The sequence below is a fragment of the Vigna unguiculata genome, chromosome 11 (genome assembly GCF_004118075.2).
Source record: "Vigna unguiculata cultivar IT97K-499-35 chromosome 11, ASM411807v1, whole genome shotgun sequence".
NCBI classification, from domain to species: Eukaryota; Viridiplantae; Streptophyta; class Magnoliopsida; order Fabales; family Fabaceae; genus Vigna; species Vigna unguiculata.
The window spans coordinates 15,771,225-15,785,195 of NC_040289.1; the positions used below are offsets into that span (position 1 = coordinate 15,771,225).

Below are 13,971 nucleotides of genomic sequence, written 5' to 3' on the forward strand. Positions count from 1 at the left end.
ATGTAATACCCACAATCATGGCCATTGGATTGTTTTGGACACTAGAACACCAAAATAAGAAAACAACAATATAATTGGTATTAACCTTTAAATAAAACATGATTTGATCTTCAAATACATAATTGTAATCTACCTTAATTGGTGTCCACATGTTATTGCTTAACTTAGACTTTGAAACTTTAGATCCTCTTTGAGCTCAGTAGGTTTGTATAACCCTAGTTAATAAATAAAAATAAAGCATATATTAGTAAAAAAATATACAACTAAAATTGTGTGTGTGTGTGTGTCTGAGGAAATTCTTACATGTCAAACAACTTTTTCAAATCTTGCCTCATATTAATGTGATGAAGGATTATCTTGTTTCTTTTTAAGATTATTGAATATGGTGTGAGTTGATTAAGAAAGCTATGTGACATCCCCACTAGACATTAAGATAGCAAGCTATCTAGATGTGAAGGTTCCTTTCACAAAGCTCAAGAGATGAAGATGATGGATTGATTCAAAACAAAAAGGAAATGAAAAGCACATAAACCATAGAAAACCAAGAACAATTAAAGGAAGAAGAAAACATAAAATGGATAGGAAAGAAATGGTAAAAATGTGAGAAGCACGCCACTACAAGGCTGGGCTAGAAGCCATGGCAACCTTGAAGATGAGTGGATGTGTGTCGCCACTTGCTATGCAAGATAAGGCTTAAAAGTATTCACTCCCTAGGGAGGAAACTCTCACAAATGGTTGAGACACAAGAGTGTTTTTACTTCAAAATGTTCAACCCTTTTACATGTCTAGGAGCACCCCTTATATAGAAGATACCTAAGGATGTCTCTACAAAAACCTAACCCTAGCTTCTAGAAACTAGGTCAAATAAGGTTACAAAAAATGAGAGACAAAAGAGCTAACTATGGTGTGTGCAATGCTAATTTCGTTCTAGCACAAAAGGAGACAAAGAATGTGTCTCATATGTCTCCAAAAAGTGGTCAAAGTATGCTAAAAATAAAGGAGACCAAAGGTACATAGGTACACTTGCTTCATGCCTTTTACTTTATGTTTTATGCCTTTGCTTTACTCTCTCCTCCACATCATTTATGCTCCCCAATCACCATGCGCCACCTAGCATTGCTTTCTTACTCCTAATTAACCTACAAAACAAATAAATATAGATTAGCATGTTGGCTTAAGTCAAGTCAACTATAGTCAACAAGTCAAACCTAGTCAAAGGTCAACAAGTCAACTAAAGTTGATTCAACTAAGTCAACTTAGGGAATCAAAAATAACAAACACAAATGAAAGGGATGAAGGATTAGTGAACTTCCTTTCTAAACATGCTTAATCTTCTTAAGCATGTGCCTCCATCCTTGGTTGGGGTCAATCTTTCATCATAATGTCCTTTGCCAATGTTGGCTAAAATTGGCAAAATTAGATTTCATGCATCTAACTTTGAAAATAGAACATTATTGATAAAGTTGGGAAAAAAGGTATATTGATAGGTTGAAGAACAAATATAATAATAGGTATATAAAGGTCAAGATACAATATAATAATATGAATCTTATTGCTAATCTAATAATTGTAATTTCTAAAAAAGAGCTAAGGAAAACTCACATGCATACATATATTCTTCAAACTAACACCATTTACGATAAAAAACTATAGCATAATATTCATGTTACCTCAATTTTGAAGATACTGTGATTTTTGTTTACCAAAGTCAATCACTACAAAATTAAAACAAGAATAAGAATATAATTAGTAAAAATGAAAAATGGACTATAATATTTTCTCTTCGTACGTTTAGAATGTTTAAGTATTTGGTCAAATTATATTTTTAAATACACTATCCGTATAGTATTTACAACTAATAACTCACACATGAAAAAACAACACATTAACGGAAGAAATTTTAGTTGAGATATATATTAGTGTTGAATACATTTTAGTTTAAATATATATTAGTATTTAAGACATTTATTTTAAATATATATTAGTACTTTAGTTAATTTTAAAAATAACGTTTTATTATTTTAATTAGTTTATTTTATTATTTTAATTAATCTTTTGAAATACGATTAAATTTAAAAGTAAAGTGTTCTTTTATAAATATACGAAGTAATACTTTAAATTTAATTATGTAATTAATATGGCTATAATTGAAAAAAAAAAGCACATGGTTGGATTGTGTCATAACTTAATTATCTCTGCTTCCAACGGACAACTAACAACTTCTCAAAACATATTTATATACTACTTGAATATTATTACTATAGAAATTTGGAACCATTTTTGCCACGTTCCTTTTACAGATTTCCTAAAACGGAAATGAAACTTGAAAATGAGAGAAAATAAAATTAAAAGTAAATTAAGAAAAGAATTAAGAAAGATGATGAATAACACTACAAGAAATATGCTTATTATCTATGCTTAGAATTCGTAGATAATGGACAATTTTCGTAGGTAACTTGATGTTATTTACGAATTATCTACGAAACAGATTTCGTAGGTATTCAGTTGGTAGGTAACTTTATCTACGAAATATGCATTCGTAGATAATTTTATCTACGAAAATTATCTATGAAGGTAGTCGTAAGAAAGAACTTTAGTTATCTATGAAAATTTTTGTATATAAATTATCTACAAAAATCTTCGTAGATAAGTTACCTACGAAAGTTTTCATAGATAACTTACATACGAACTTTTTCGTAGGTAACTTAAAAATATTAAAAAAAAACATATTTTAGACTATATATAGAAACTAATGCATTTATTAAAATTTAATACTCTTTAGCTTAGTGGTAGAGAAGCTAGAGCATTTGTCTATAGAAATTAGTAGAACCATATATAGAAATCAATGTTGTAATTAAAACAAATGGTGATTGGCTAAGTGGCAGAGCATTTTTGTACTATCATATAGGTCTTGAGTTCGAACCTAATTCATCATATAAAAAAAAAATCTACAAGTGACATATAGAAAAAATGTTCGTGACAATAAACCATGTGGTATTACATGTGGCATTAGCAGAAAAAACAAACTAGTGGCATAATGGGGTCAAGGCAGACTAAATAACATAAAGATGTTCTAAGTATATACCTTGAGATAATGTTATTTTTCAATCAGCCTTTGTTTCTATATTTGAGCTGCAAGGAATGGAAAGGAAGATTAGCATCTATAGTGATGTTTTCCATTATTATTTTTTGAATGGAAAAAAGTGTATGGAAGAAAGAATTACATTTTTTGAGATAAAAAGGATGTTTTCCCTATTTTGCTGCTTCTCTTTCTTTCTTTTTGTGATTAGCTACCTACAAGTTCAAGTATTACAAGAGAAATTTCTAGAGAACAGATTAAATATACATAATATTTTATTATATGAAGTCTCATTGATAAGTCATTCATGTTCGATCATAAGCCCTGAAACAAAAATAACAATAAAAAAGTGTACGAATTGAAGGGCAGCAAAAGAAATAACAGTTTTGAGCTGTTGAAACCAAAAACAGAAACATGCGTTGAAGAATAAAAGAATGAAGGAAGATAGGGAGACCAAGAGAATCATTATCCCACCGAAAAAACGTAGCGACATGGCCTCTTTGTCCCCTGTTCCTTAATCATCGTCGTCCAACAGTCTTTTTCCTCCAAGCAGCTCCCCAATCTCAACCTTGACAACATCAACCTCTTCGGTGACGCCCACGTTGTCACCAACAACAACGCCGCCCCCCACATGCGCCTCACCAATCCCTCCCTCTCTTCCTCCAGTCTCCTCCGCCGCCCCGAGCCCCTCGTCGTTGATGAAGAAAGGTGAAACACATAATCTAAAACGAATCCTCTAATGGCAACCTCACCTAATTACCCTAGTTTGCCACAATCCCTGCAAAAATAAAAAAACTACACAGCGTGTTCAGACACAGTAGCGTGTTATCACAAAGCAAAATTACCAAAATCCACTAACCAAATGTACGATTCCCATCTTCCAGTCCTGCGATAGAAAGTGACACCGCGATACTGCGAGCTCAAGTGACACCGTGATACTGCGAGCTTAAGTGACGCCGCGATACTGCGAGCTCCACGACCTTGGTCCACGACGGTGATTCTTCATCAGTGGCTGCCGCAGAGTGATCCTCTGCTCTACGGCGGCACCGTGCTAATCCACCTTCGACGAGAGTGAGAGTGAGAGTGAATCGGGAGGGAGTGGGTTTGGGATTGAGTATTTTTGAAATGAGAGGATCAAATTTGTTAGCACGGCGGCAAAAAACCCTAATGAGAGTAAATGGTTTGTGAAGAGAAAAGGTTGAGAAATCAGAGAGGCAACAGAACGAAAGAAAGAAAAGTTTAAAGTTTAATAAAATAAAATTATAATTCTTATATACGAGTTATGTTCGTAGGTAACTTGTTTTATAAATAATTTTTATATATATTTTTTTAATATTTATTTTCTACCATAGTTTTGTAGATAATATTTTATATGAAAAATTCTCACCAAAGTTTCGCTATGTTTATCTACGAAATTTTTGTATGTAATTTATTTTTTCGTGACCTATGAATTTTAATGTTATCTACAAACTTTTTTTGTAGATAAAATAAAATTATCTACGAAAAAAATTTGATAGATAATATTTCGTAGATAATAAGCAATTTTTTTGTAGTGTAATTTATTCAATTAAAAGTTAAACTAAATGCATGATGAAAACAAGAATGGATAGGTACCTAAATGAATGATTTTTCTTCACGGATAGAATGCACCTGCCACTAATTCATATGCATGAGAGTAACCCAATTTATACCGGAGGACATTCACGTGTTGTGTAACGTCCCATTTAATTAATAAACGTAATTAAAGAAATGCCACACACAAATGATACTATATAGCAATCTTGGGGTCCTTAACCCAACCCCTACAAACTAGGCACACCACGATGCCGAAAGATTACAGGATAACGATTTGACTAAAAGTATATAAATCCAAGAACAACGAATACATGGGCCATAGCCCTAATGAAAAGCCCAACAGAAACTAAAGTCCAATCCACGCGGACTATGCAGCGGAATTACCATCTCCCTGTTGTTCACGGATGTTCCTCGTCTCTGCTCACACCAACAAGTTGATGATCATCGCAAAAGAGAGTACCACACAGCAGAACACACAACAACAAAAGTAGGGTAAGCTAGAGCATAAAATCATTTCATCAATGGATTCAGATACACTTCACAGTCCTGCATACATACATCACACAAGCATGTTACGACCTTCCAAACAATACAATACGACTCGACTCGACTCATCCGGATATATATAACTTGGTCGGATTCAACGGACGCTTGCACTTGTGGTGGATACCTTTGCTCACCCTCGAGCTATGTGTTACAAGTGTTTCATTGAATCAATTTCCCTCACCACAAGGTTAGCCCTTAATGAATTTCAGGCCTCCTGCTACTCTCACCACAAGAGTCAGTCCGCTCTAAATGAGACTAACTGGCCCCTTAAAGTGTCAGGATATAGTCCTTACCTTGAATCCTTACCTAGTTATACAGATGGGGCACCACCATGGGCACCCACTAACAGGGGCCATGGAATTACGTCCCGACCACTGAAGCTCAACCCCGGAAGTCTCACCTAGAGACCCCAAGGAATTACACGCTGACACGGATCAACATTCATAAATCAGCAATACGAGAACATTAAATCATATTTACAATTTCATACCAACCCCTAGGATTAATTCCTCAAACGTATCACATTTTGAATCCATACCACTAGTCATCACCACCCCATGAGTCTAGGGCCTCATCTCATATCAATACCATGTTACTTTAGTTCCAATCCACTCATTCATTTCACATGCCAAGTTCCCACAATACCCATCATTCACCATTATGAATCATGTCACGCATACATAGCACTCCATTAGGCATATATCCATACATATGTACATGTATCTCATCATAGCAATCATACCCAAACAATTTTAATCATCCGAGAGTAAACACACAACCAAAACACAACACTATCTCGCCCAACCCCTCGCTCAGGCTGGAGGGTCTCGCTTTGGCGAGACATTCTCAATCAGGCGAGTCCCCTTCGCCTAGGCGAGGGCTCAAAAAGACCAAGAAAGCAACGCGGGATCTCGCTTAGGCGAGACCCCTCTTGCTTGGGTAAGATGCTCGCTCGCTCAAAATAAAGAGTGGGTCGCCTAGGCGACCTCTCGCGTAAAAGGGTTTGGGCGAGTCCTTGTTCGTCTCGCCTAGGCGAGACTGGCTCGCTTGGGCGAGATTAGCAGATCTCGCCACTACTTTCCTACAACAGTGATCCACGCCAGCCCATCCCACATATATTAACACATTCATAGCTTATCACAACATCATACCAGCCCCATAACTTCAAAACGACAGTTCATAACATAACAGAAACGAAATATGAGAGTGAGCTAGAGCTTCCCTACCTGGAAATGGGTTCGTACAGGACTTTCGACACACAACCAAGGAGCACAGCAGCTCTAGAAACGCACTAAAGAGCTGAAAACAGAAGGTACACGGGACAAAAGGGCGGATTAATACAAAACCCTAACTGTGAAATACAAAGGAAAAGCAATGGAACTCATACGATCTAGAAAGGGCACTTACTGGAGTAGGAACTGGTTCGAAGTTAGTTCGAGAAGGCTTGGGGAGGAACCCTAGCAAAGCGTCCTGTGAGAGCAAGGGGTGAAAGACGGCTGGTTTCTGAAAGTGAATGGAAATGTGAAATTAGGGCAACACTAAGGGCTCTTATCTCATGGGCCAGCCTTTAGGCCCACTGCTGTAGGACAGCCCTTAAAAGGAAGCAGAATGAAAATGGGCCTTACATGTTGAGCATCCCATCATGAATGGAATAAATTTGAAGTGTTGTCATGCAATTATGAATGCAATAAAATTATGTTCACCCATTGGAATTCTTGTGAGATTAATTTCTTGATCAAACTGATATAAAATTCAGAATGAATGTGTGAACATGAGTTTAATATACTGGACAGAATTTAGACTTAACTACAATGCCAACCTACCTAATCCAATTCATATCAAGACATAATACAAGAGCCAGGACAAATTCAGGATTCAAATCACAACAGCTAACCAATTCAACTCATCCACTTCTAGATGCAATGCCAAAGCTTGATATTCCATGTATGAATTAAGTGGTATGCATAGAAAGCTCTATAACAGATCTCATAGTGGTTAAACTGCATAAACTTCTCAAACTACTTGAAATATGGTAGTGTGGATGCAGAATGTGAGTGTAGATTAAATAGCATGGATGGATTATGAATGTGAATATTAAAATGAATTTAAGTACTCTCAAATGAAGATGGATGCATGGGCACCAAGAATGCCGCATGAAATTAGCAAAAAGTGTATATATCAGATGGCAATAACAACTAAGCATGTGACAACAACAAAATACCAAATTAAACTCACTATGCATTATTAGATTTGTTGTGATAAAGTGCTACTACAGGACAAGAACATCAAAGTCCAGATTTTATATGGCGGCAGAGAATTAGATTTTGGCAGCTTAGACATAATTAAATTCATAACTAGATTTATGCATCAACATGATAAATGGAATGCTAAATGATGGAAGAAAAATGAAAAGATGAATTAAACTAATTGAGAAGAAGATTAACCTAGATGTAGTGCTAAGCTAAATAAGAAAATACTGAGAATGTCATTATAGTTTTAAATCACAGCAGGGCAGTGGCAAATAACACAAGACAATAGTGAATTTATCACATTATAGTAGCAGCACGCCCCATTAATTCATACTAGACTGTAGCATATGTAAAATGAGTTCAAAACAAATCATATGTAGTGAAATAAACATTCCAATGCCTAAATGAATGATTTTTTTTCACGGATAGAATGCACCTTCCACTAATTCATATGCATGAAAGTAATCCAATCTATGTTGCAGAACTGAATTCACGTGTTAAGCATCCCACCGTGAATGGAATAAACTTTAAGTGCTATCATTCAATTATAAATGCAATAGAATTATGTGCACCCATTGAAATTTCTATGAGATAAATCTCTTGATCAAACTAATATGAAAATCAGAATAATTGTGTGAACATGAGTTTAATCAACCAATTCACAACAGCAAACAAATTCAACTCATCCACTTCCAGATGCAATGCTAAAGCTTGATATGCGATGTATGACTTAGGTGGATACGCATAGAAAGCTCTAAAAAGGAAACTCACTTTCGTTAAACTGCATAACTTCCCAAACTACTTGAAATATGGTGGTGTGGATGCAGAATGTGAGTGCAGATCAAATAGCATGGATAAACTATGAATATGAATATTAAAATGAACCTAAGTACTCTCAAATGAAGATGGATGCATTGATTTGAATATATATTTGATTTCATATAATCCAGCTTTCACCTTTCTTATACACTAATCATGAATACGATCATATAATTGCTTTTCTTTTCCCCCTTCTCTGATCATAATGAGTCCCCCAAGAATGGTTATTCGCTTCTCTCATTCTTCTTTCTAATTTTTATGCTTTTCTTCTAAGTTTTGCCCTAAATTACAAAGTTTGGTATCCAAGTTTTTCTTCCAATGACAACAGTGGCCAAAATAGATAAAAAAGAACAAAGAATGAACAAAATAGAAGATAGAAGGAGAAAAAGAAGAGAGTTTGGTACTCATAAGTTTGGTATCCAAGTTTTTCTTCCAATGACAACAATGGCCAAAATAGATAAAAAAGAATAAAGAATGAACAAAATAGAAGGTAGAAGGAGAAAAAGAAGAGAGTTTGGTACTCATTGTAGTGATTGTTGGTCATCGTCGTCCGTTCACTGCCGAAAGACGAGAGAAGTCGTCTGCCGCTACAAAAATTGCAGGAGAGCGCCCACTCACTGTCGCAACACAGAATACTTTCCCAAACCCTTAATCAACAACACCCGCTCGAAGAATGATAGCTATTGTGGTTGGAAAGGGCTATGTTGTTGTGGTTGGAGAGCGCAAATGCTATTGTAGTTGGAGTCGCGGATGCTGCTGCGTGAGTGTTGTAGAAGAGAAAACACGAAAGGTATTGTGCGGGGGAATATTTTTTTTAATGCATATGATGCGTGAGGGTTGTAGAAGAGAAAACACAAAGTGTATGGCGCGGGGGGAAATTTTCTTTAGTATATATACACACTATTATACTTAAGCGCTCTCTATTTTGAATACATAGAATACGCTTTTTTATTTAAACGCTTTCTGTTTGATCCATTTAAAATATTTAATTTACTTTTTTAAAATAATTAAATATAAATAGTGTTTATTTGAAAAAGCGTTATCTATGGGTACCCATTTAGACAACATTTATCTAATAAAGTGTCGTCTAATGTTTCACATTTTCATTTATAGCGCTTAATTAAATAAGCGATGTCTAAAGTGCGCTATCTATTGTTAAATTTGGCGTAGTGCGACCAGGTTATATGTATCCAGATGAGTCGAGTCAAGTCTTAGTGTATCGATTGAAAGGTCATAACATGCTTGGTTGATATGTATATATGGAATTGTGAAAATATATCTGATTGTATTAATGAAATCTTGTCTGCTCTAGCTTACCCTTTTGTTTGTTGATTGCTTTGTATGTTGTCCTTCTATCCTTACGATGATTATCAATTTATTGATGGGAGCAGATGAGAGAGGTACTCAGGGTCAACAAAGGAGGGATGATTCTACTGCATAGTCTGCATGGGCTGGACTTTAATTTCTTAATGGGCTTTTCTTTAGGACTATGACCCATGTACCTGTTCGTCCTTGGATTTATATACTTTATGTTAAACTCTTTAGCTAGTTTTCTTTTGAGGCATTGTGGTGTGCCTTAGGTTGTAAGGAGTTCAGTTTTAAACTCCATGACTACACTGTAGTATCTTATATGTATGACTCTTTATTTTAATTATGTTCATTAATTAAATGGGTGTTACAACATTTATATTGTTAAAAGTTTGTCGATCAATCTTTTATAAAAAAAATAAATTCTTATTTACAACCGTCAATACGATTACTTGAATTAAAGTAGTGTTGATATAGTCCAACGTGTCAACAACTTTAAGCTTCTCTAAATCTTCACCCTCTCTTTTGCTACTCGGAGCACCTCGACTAAAGTTTTTGGGGAAAGTAGAAACTTATAGAAAGTAAAAATAGAAAGGAATGAAGGGTCGAACAAGCTCATAGTCATTAATATGTACCCCCTCCAAAAGCTAGTAGTGTAAATTCCAATTCAATATAAAAATCACATTTACTCATTTTTAAACAAAAACAAAAATTAAATTAATGACAAAAAGAAAAACCTATTAAGCCAAGATTAAAACTAAATTTGAAAATTTGACGGAGATTACAAATCAAACGCACCATAATAGTCTGAAACGCCTCACGTGCACATTAAACTGTTAGCACATTCTGGTGTGGTGGTCCTCTTTTGTCATGTTTCATTTGTTTGGGATATATTTATCCAAGCGTGAAGCCTACAAAGCAGCAGCTTGCAAAATTGAAGTTAAGTGCACACTTGCCACTCCACTGTGTCCCATACTTTACAAGAAACTTCCACGGTCATTCTCACACCATATTTGTCCAAACATGCATTCATACGTATAAAGTCTAAATGCCATCATCCCATCATGTTTACGGGTTCAAGTACTTTTTCTTTTTCTTTTTGATATTTCAAGACGTGAAAATGGGAATAAATGTTTCTATCTTGTTTATCATACTAAAAATATATTAATTGTCTGCTACTTTTATTTTTACATAATTTTTTTAATTATGAAAATTGGTTCTTCACTCTTTTAATATTTTAAAATAAAAGCATAATTGTTGTTGGTCAAACAATTTAAGAATATTAAATTGATTACGTGTTTAATATGTTTGGGGAGTTAAATAAGATTATTAATATAATGTTCCGAATTAGGATTTGAAATCAATATCACAAATATAGAATATACTATGTATAATTATAAGGAAAATGATATTTTAACCCACATTTTTTGACCCATTTTAAAGTATCATTATCCTAATTATAAGGGAGTGTAGTATGAGAATATTGTTAAATTATATATTAATTTAATATTTGGTTCATGTAATTTAAAGAATAACTTTAATGTAAAGATTCTAATGTGATGATTATTAGAATATAAGTTATTAAAGTTATGGGGATTATTTTAGACTTATTAAATTAATTCTCTCACTTCTCACTTCATAGGGGTAATATAGTATTTTATTAAAGTTTTAAAATACTAGAAGAAAATAATGACAGTTGTTTCTGAAAAGCCATACAGTTTTTACGTTTCAAGATAACGTAAAGAAATGTGACTTTGACAGGAGAAGACTTTGTACTTGGTAATTCTATATCATCAAGAAGCCATTAAAGAAAAGTAAGAGAAGGGAAAATATTGATTAAGAGAACTTTGCAATGGATCCAGGTAAGTTCTTAAACTCTTCTAATGATATAATTGTGAGAATCATAATTCCTAAACGTTCCTCTTCTATAATAGAGTAGTTTCTTATATTGATTAGAAAATGGAAACTACATAAAATAATTTACATTGGTATCAGAGCCAGATTTAGAAATTTATGATTCTCCGTACAAGTATTTCCCAAATTATAAAACCCTAATTTAAAATTATGGAATTTAGGGTTTTTTGGTTAATTGGTTTTCACTGCACCATTTAGATTGCAATATGCATTATTTTAATAGCATATAAGATGCCATGTTTCGTTGTGCATCAACGTTTTACAGAAAGCCATGCATTGTGATTTTTAGTTGTCCTGTTAGAATGGTTTTAATGTTTTAATTTGAAAAGTGTGCACATGGCATGAGATTTAGAAAAGGCATTGAATTGAAAACCTTTTAACTGTTGCAGTGTGAATATGAAAGCTTTTACTTTGAAAGTGCATTGACTTACGTTGCATAATGGTTTGCTTTATGGTTTATTTGCTATTGTTAATTCTGCTTGGATAAAGTAAGATATGGATTGCACGTGAATAGGAAAGCAGCTTTATGTTTACATTGGATTTAGATGTGACTATGAACATTGTATTCAACTTTAGGAATTAATTGTATAGTAAATTTGTAATCACCAAAGTGATTAAATTTTACATTTTAATTAATTTTAAAGTAAAGTTGAATTATGGTAATTATTCATGAAATAAAGGATACCAATTATGAATATATTAATTGTTCATGGGTTTATTGAAAGTTATTGTTATAAGGCATATATGGATTACCCAAAGGTGAACCATTGCTTATAATGATATTAAAGTGAGACATACATTTGATATACTTAGTAAATATGTTTGCATATCCAAAGATAGCATACATGTAGACTTGAGTATGATTGATTGTCTATTAAAGTACACTTTCTTTTATCATCTTAATTGTATGATATATGTCAGTTTAAGCATCACCCAAAAAGGTGAACTTAAATGAATGACTCGTATGGTATTTGTCAGTTTAAGCGTCACCCAAAGGTGAACTTAAATGCATGACTAGTGTAGTTATTTGTCTGAATCCTATAAATTTATCAAAGCATTAATGTGTGTGAGTTTATTCTTTTTCTACAGCTTCCATGAATATGTGTGGTCTGGGCAGTGGTGTGATCAAGTTCAATGGCTTGAACTATGCTGATTGGTACGAACAAATCCAGTTTCAGTTGGGTGTGTTCGATTTAGATTTAGCCATAGTTATGGATGAGATGCCCCCAACCATTAATGAGACTAGTACAATAGATGAAAAGACTCTTTATGAGGCTTAGCAAAGGTCTTATCGGCTGTCTTTGAACTTGATGTGCATGACCATGGCAAAGAATGTGAAGCCATCTATGCCCAAGACCGAAAATGCAAAAGAATTTATAAGGATAATCAAGGAGTATTCACAGTCGGACATTACTGATAAGTCCATTGTGGGAACTCTCATGAGTGAGTTGACAACAAAAAAGTTTGATTGGTCACAGCTCATTCATGATCATGTAACAGGGATGGCAAACATAGCTGCAAAGTTGAAGTCAATGGGAATGGAGGTGAATGAATCCTTTCTGGTACAGTTTATTATGAACTCTCTTCCTCCTGAATTTAGCCAATTCCAAGTGAATTATAACACTATTAAAGATAAATGGAACTTTCAAGAAATAAAAGCCATGTTAGTTCAAGAGGAAGGAAGGCTTAAGAAAGTGAAGGATCATTCAATTCATCTCATGAATCATGATGGTTCTAGCTCCAGCAAAGCTAATCCAGGAAAGAAGAACAAGAAGGACAAAGCCCCAATGAAAGTTAATGAGGGTAGAATCAAGAAGGACCTTAAATGCTTCTTTTGCAAGAAGGTGGGTCACTTCAAGAAAGATTGTCCAAAAAGGAAATCCTGGTTTGAAAAGAAAGGTACATTTTATGTTTCTGTAAGTTTTGAAACAAATATTGTTGAAGTGCCTAATAATACTTGGTGGTTAGATTCTGGAGCTACCACTCATGTTTCTAATATTATGCATGGATTTCTTTCAATCCAGCCCATAAAAGGAACTGAAAAGTATTTATATATGGGGAACAGAATGAAGGCACGAATAGAAGGAATAGGGACTTACAGATTGATTCTAGACACTGGTTATTGTCTAGATCTTGAAAAGTGTCTCTGTGTTCCCGGTTGTGCTAGAAACTTGATTTCTGTTGCAAAGTTGGATTGTTTAGGTTTTAATTTTAAGATTGAAAATGGTGTTTTTCATTTGTATAGACATACGTACTATTATGGTTCTGGTACTTTATGTGATGGATTATATCGTTTGAATCTTAATTTTAATTTTACTAATTCCCTGTTTAATGTTGAACATGTTTCTAGTAGTAAGTGCAATGTACATAATGAAAATTCTGCTTTCTTGTGGCATCAAAGATTGGGTCATATATCCAAAGAGAGGATGATGAGGTTGGTGAAAAATGAAATCTTACCTCAATTGGATTTTGGTGACTGTG

At 34.1% G+C, this 13,971-nt stretch overlaps 1 long non-coding RNA gene across 2 annotated transcripts; it reads right to left on the bottom strand.

Annotated features, from left to right (window-relative positions):
• Positions 1 to 1,295: 1,295 nt before the first annotated feature.
• On the bottom strand, positions 1,296 to 4,306 carry LOC114170061. 2 transcript variants are annotated; one of them, XR_003601039.1, is made up of 6 exons: positions 3,939 to 4,306; positions 3,554 to 3,874; positions 3,225 to 3,276; positions 3,086 to 3,132; positions 1,671 to 1,715; positions 1,296 to 1,401 (listed from the first exon to the last, which is right to left on the bottom strand). It is a non-coding gene; the product is annotated as an uncharacterized LOC114170061 (long non-coding RNA). The 2 variants fall into 2 exon arrangements; XR_003601038.1 differs by having other exon boundaries at positions 3,225 to 3,294.
• Positions 4,307 to 13,971: the final 9,665 nt, after the last annotated feature.